The sequence below is a fragment of the Panicum virgatum genome, chromosome 2K (assembly GCF_016808335.1).
Source record: "Panicum virgatum strain AP13 chromosome 2K, P.virgatum_v5, whole genome shotgun sequence".
In the NCBI taxonomy this organism is placed as follows: Eukaryota; Viridiplantae; Streptophyta; class Magnoliopsida; order Poales; family Poaceae; genus Panicum; species Panicum virgatum.
The window spans coordinates 33543703-33549633 of NC_053137.1; positions in this window are offsets into that span (position 1 = coordinate 33543703).

The following is a 5931-nucleotide window of genomic DNA, read 5'->3' on the forward strand; positions in this document are numbered from 1 at the left end:
AAGCCCCGGAGCATAATCCCACTAATTTTCCGAATTATCATTCTGCTATCTATTTATTAATGTATGGTAATAGTTGGTTTTCTGCATTTAAGTTCTCTAGGCGTTGATCGAAAACCCTAGATGCATGATCCATAGGAACCTATGTTTGATATCGGATCTTTTTATCGACTAGTTGCCATGCTAAATAGGCACGGTAGAAGTCGAGTGGTTCCCTGCCTCTCGCGAGAAAATAGGAATTGTACTGACTTTAATTCCTGTTGAAATGTAAGGACAACAGGCGGGGTTGTGTAGTTGTGATACCCCGCTGGTATAGTCAAAAATGGCTAAGGTCACGGTGTGTGGCTCATTTCGTTAAGCGTTTGAAAGTACTAGCCACATACCGAGAAATATGGTAATCGGTAAGCTTAAGTACCTGATTGGACCGGCGAGTGGAACGATCTCGCACCCTCCTGGTAGAAGTAGGGTTTATTTTTATGTCGCGACGTACGGGTGCAGAGTGGTCGGACTCTGTAGTCGGGGAGGGTGTTCCGGATCCACGGACTGGAAAGAAAGGGGAAAGGTAGCGTGGGCGGGAGCGAAGTCGATCCCCATGCGTGTGGTCTAGGTTCCCCTGGCCAGGTTGAAATTCGATTCGGAATCGTCCGCCTCTCACGGCATGAGATTGCTTAATGATTTCGGTCACATAGAGTAACAAGTGGAATACGATGATGAAAATACTGCTGGTTGATTAAATGGTTGCTCTACCATGTTTGAGTAGAGTTAGTTGCAAATTTAGAATGGTTAATTCCACTAGAATCTGGCTAAGTAAAACCTGAAAGTAAGGATCAACACTTAGCGGCATTTTTGGCAAACAAACCCTACCAACCAAAAAGCTTGCATGTCTAGTTATCGGACTATGTTATATCCGGAGACGGGTCAGTCTTGCTGAGTATTAGTATACTCAGCCTTGCTTGTGGCACTGTTTTTCAGGTACTAACTTTGAAGATCTGTTTGCGAGTCTTACTTGGCCTTGTACTCTGCCTCCGGGTTGGTCTGTTGAGTGGGATGGCCCTTCAGCTGGTGCTAATCACCCTCCCGCTGAGTGACGCATTCGTACGGGCTTTACCGATGCGTCACGTTATGTCGTTAGTTATCTTTTAATGCTTCCGCTGAACTTTGAGACTTGAATAATTTGAGGAGTTGGAACTCCGTAGTAATTCGCTAGTCTGAACATGGTTTGTAATAAATTTTCTTTCCGCTGCAATCACTCTGAGATGTATGAAATGGTTTGTGTTGTAATCTCTGGGCTCACCTTCGTGTGAGTGTTGTCTGCTGATCCTGGAATAGCGTGGCTTTTATCGAGGCTTCACTCGAGGAACTACCGGTGAGTGCCAAATTGGGTCAGAGTTGCCTAGCAATGAAGATCAGTGCACCCGGGCCCAGTAGTTTTGGGTGGTTCCGCCACAGCTGGCATCAGAGCTCGCAGACAGCCTACCAGAGATGGCAACCTCGGTTTTCAAAACAACAATTTAAAACTTGACTTCAAAGCTACTAAAGTTTTTGAAAGGGTTTACGATCTCCAAGGACAAGTCTAGGACGTAAAGCCCTAGGGAATCTTATGGGTATAATCAGGTGGCTTATTTTGTATGGCTAACTTCCAGCACATTACTTTTCAGTATTTAAATTCCACAATTTAAATTCTGCAACTACATCGTCGCCGCGGAGGTATGCTTACTCAGTCAGCTGAGGGAGTCTGACCTTCCCGTCGGTGATGCGAGCCGAACGCTGGAGCTCAAGCAGTGGCCTACTTGAGCTGCTGCCCATATACCAACTTCGGTTGAGTATATGGGGAGTAATGGTTCGAAATTGGAATTCAATTCCCCGTCAAAGACGGTACTCAGTCAATACGTTGTTTCGATAACGTATGCTTAACGTTGTCCATACGGCGGTAATGGTATGGATGCCGATTCTATAGTGATCGGTAATGTATGAGGACGCTTTCGTGAGTGCTGGCACGAAAGGTTCATTTATATACTGTCAATCTTCTGCAGGTACGCTAACTCGAAATCGAATTATAGGCTATCTAGCTATATCGAGTAGCTATATAGTGAGAGACGTAATAGGTATGCCACCAAAGTTATTGCGTAAGACCAAGGTTACTTGGCAATTTTTCCTTGGTGAGGACATATAGGTTCTGCATTCATTCTCAAAAAGATTAGCAAATAAATCTCTGGGGAAATCGCAAGCAAATCAGTTAAAACACTATCCTAAGGAGCATCCAGAAGGTCTGCAACCTGGTTTCCAAGAATTTTAACCTTCTGTTAAGTCACTCAAATCGACTCAGGGTAGTAAGACTAAATGATGTTTCCTAAGTTATCAAGCTGCTGTAAAAATTTGAAAATTTTTGAAGCCTTCTAGCATGGTATTTGTACTTTTGGATCAACCCTGTGTAAAACTGTTAACTCTGAACCGTCTATACAACTGAAATTTTTCGACCTTTATAAATTGTTCAAACTAAAAATCGTTCAACATGAAAGTTGTAGACAACTAAGTGATGAGCTTACCATAAAAATTTGAAGAATTTTTGACGTCTGGGTTGAGAGTTATAGTCAAAATACACCCTCTCTGGACACTCAGTTTTCCTGGTTGACATCACTCTGAATACCTGAGCATATCACCCCCATGGAATCCGAATTGAGCTTAGTGATGACTAGGTGAATTGTTCCTTAACATCAGAGGGATCTTGTGTAAATTTTTGAGAATTTTTTAAGCAAGTTCTCTACAGTTTTGGCCATTTCTTTCACTATTCCAGAGTTAGTAGTTCTTGTTACCATCAGCTGATCCATCGGTCTTTTGTTGGGACAGATGGAAGAGCTGCTGGTCGTTGACGCGCAGGGGCACGTGCACTCCGCTTGCCTGCACTGGGACGGGTTTCCCCGCCGTCTTTGGGAGCTTTTGAGTGCAGCCGGTTACCTCCAGCCACCGGTTTACGATGGCCACGAGTTTGTTGAGGACGGAGTTCGTCGCTGCAGTGTGACGATGGTGATTCCGCAGCACCCGCTCAACGGGTGGGAGCCGATCGTGACTCCGATGGTCGGTCACTACCTGCTGGACACCTGGGAGCTTACCGCCATGAGGGCGATGACCGCTTTTTGCTCTTCGCACCCTCTGGAGGTGGTTCTGACCGCGTTTGGGTTGTTCCCTGCACCTGACCCGGCAGACCCGCTTTGGCTCGACCGGATGGCACACGTGGACGTGGTCGCTACCCTTGACCCGGTCGGGGCCCTTCGGACGACAGCGAGGTGCTTGGACGGTCTCTACAGACTTCACACTTACCAGGGTTACGCCGTCGCTCAGTTGGTGGACCACGCTCAGGCCTTGCACCTGGCGGTCCAGCTGAGAGATGGGCAGCTTCAGGAGGCTAGTACCGAGCTCGAGAGCAGGGCTACTCTTATCGCCCAGCTCCACGGCCAGGTTCACGAGCTTCAGGACACTGTGTTGGATCGTGACGCTACGATCAACTTCCTGGAGGACCAGTTTCACGACCTGCAGCTTGAGATGGACGAGGCTCAGGGGCAGCTCCACGCGATACAGCACGCGCAGGATGCCCTTCACGCACCTCCCGACGAGATGCAGGTGGACGAGGAGGACGAGCCCCAGGAGATAGAGGGCGTTTCAGAGATGGACTCCGAGGACCAGGCGCCGCAGCCCGCACCGGTTGAGGTTCACACTCCCGCGGCGAGTGAGGCATCGGTCAACATGTAGACCGAGGCGCTGTTTCTTAGCTTTTGTAGACTCCTCTTAGTGTGGCCTACTTTTGGATCATGGCTACTAGGCTAACTTAGAGTTGAGTAAACCCCTTAGTACTGATGTTAGGAGTGACCAAGTAGAAATGAGAGAACGATGGATGTAATGAACCCCTAATGCTACTAGTGTTAATTATCAGTGATCTGCAAAAAGCTGAAGGCAGCAGTTAGTTCGAATTTTTATCCTCTTTTCCTTTCGGATTTAGCTCCTGAGTTGAATACCAAAGTTGTTCCAAATTCCATCAGGAACCTGCTCGCAAAATTTCAGCCCAAACGGATTGGTATTGCAGGAGATAATCGCAAATTACAGAAGCTCTGTTTTCTGTGAAGCAGAAAAACCAGAGGAGGAGTAATTGAATTTTTCGACTAACCTACTCTGGAAATCTGACTTTGTGATGACTACCAAAGTTGTAGATCATGAAATTTCCTATCTCTTGTAAAAATTTCAAGTCCATATCATGTACCGAACTCCAGTTATGAGCGTTTTCGTATCGCTGGTTTTGCTGCACAACCTGATTAAGCAATTTCCAGTATTTCCATGTCATTTTGAGTTGTATATTCCATTTGAAATGATGATAATGATGAGCCTAATGCAAAAGTACTCACATTTCAGATGGTTGGATCAACTCGAGGCACCCCTAGTGGTTTTGGAGCCGGAGGGAATGGCGATCCACCTCCACCTCCTCCACCAGTGGGTATTGCTGAGGTTCTTGCTGCCCAGACAGAGATTTTGCGGCAGTTGGTTCAAGCTCAGCAACAACCGCGGGGTGGGCATCATGCTCATCACGCACAAGAAGCGAGCTACCAAGATTTCCTCAGTACTCAGCCTCCGCTGTTCAATAAAGCGGATGAGCCTCTGGACGCTGACGCTTGGATTCGCACGATCGAGTCCAAGTTTTCTCTATTGACTACTCCTTGTTCCGAAGCGAACAAGACTCGCTATGCCGCGCAGCAGCTTCGCGGATCAGCTCGTATGTGGTGGGATCATTACCACGGGATGCTACCGGCTGATCATGTGGTGAATTGGAATGAATTCAAATTGGCTTTTCGAGATCATCATATTCCAGCTGGACTTCTTGACCGTAAGCTCAACGAGTTCTTGGCCTTGACTCAGGGCACTCGTACCGTGGTGCAGTATGCTCAAGTATTCCATCAATTGTGTCAGTATGCTGGACATCATGCCGATACCGACGCTAAGAAGCGTGAACGCTTCCGTCAAGGCCTTAGTACCAAATTACAGGAGAGGCAAAATCTTGTCCGAGCAGACTCATTCAATGAATTGGTGAATATGGCTATATCTCAGGAGGATCTAATTTCTGCACACCGCGTTGAAAAGAAGCGCAAGGCACCTGCTGGACCCTCGAGTGCCTCTGCACTGAGGTATCGTATTGTGCAAAATAACCCACCCGCATCCTCTCAGAAGGCCCCTCAGCCAGGGCGTTGGATTATTAGGCCTCCTCAACAGCAGCAGCAGACTCGATTCGGGCTTCCCCAGCAAGCTCGATTTGCACCTCAGCAGCAGCAGAACGGCCCTAGGCCGAATGCTCAGCCAGCCGCTCGCCCCGATAATAATAACCGTTGTTTCAGATGCGGGAGTCCAGATCACTTTGCCAAGATGTGCCCCCAGACGGGACAATCTCAAGGGCAGGCTTCTCGCAGAAATGATCAGAACAAGGGCAAGAGGCAAACCATTCAAGTCAGGCAGGGCCGACTTAACTTCACCAACCTTGCTGACCTTCCTGAGGGAGCACCAATCATGTCGGGTACATTCTCTATAAACCAACACCCCACTGTTATCTTATTCGATTCTGGTGCATCTCATAGCTTTATTAGTTCTAAATTTGGAGCAAGGGTTGGGTTAGATTTCTGTCACACAAAAGGGTCATTCATGATATCTACCCCGGGTGGTAAAGTCGCATCAAACCAAATCGTTCATAATGCGCCACTTAGTTTGGGTAGTAAAACTGTTCCTACCACTTTAATCTTGTTGCCACTAGAAGGTATGGACATTATTCTGGGAATGGATTGGATGAAAAGACATGGGGTAATGTTAGATATCTCTTCCCGAGCCGTTGAAATAAATTCTCCAACTCATGGTCATTCGGTTCTATATTTACCACATCATCAATGTCACAACTCTTGTGCC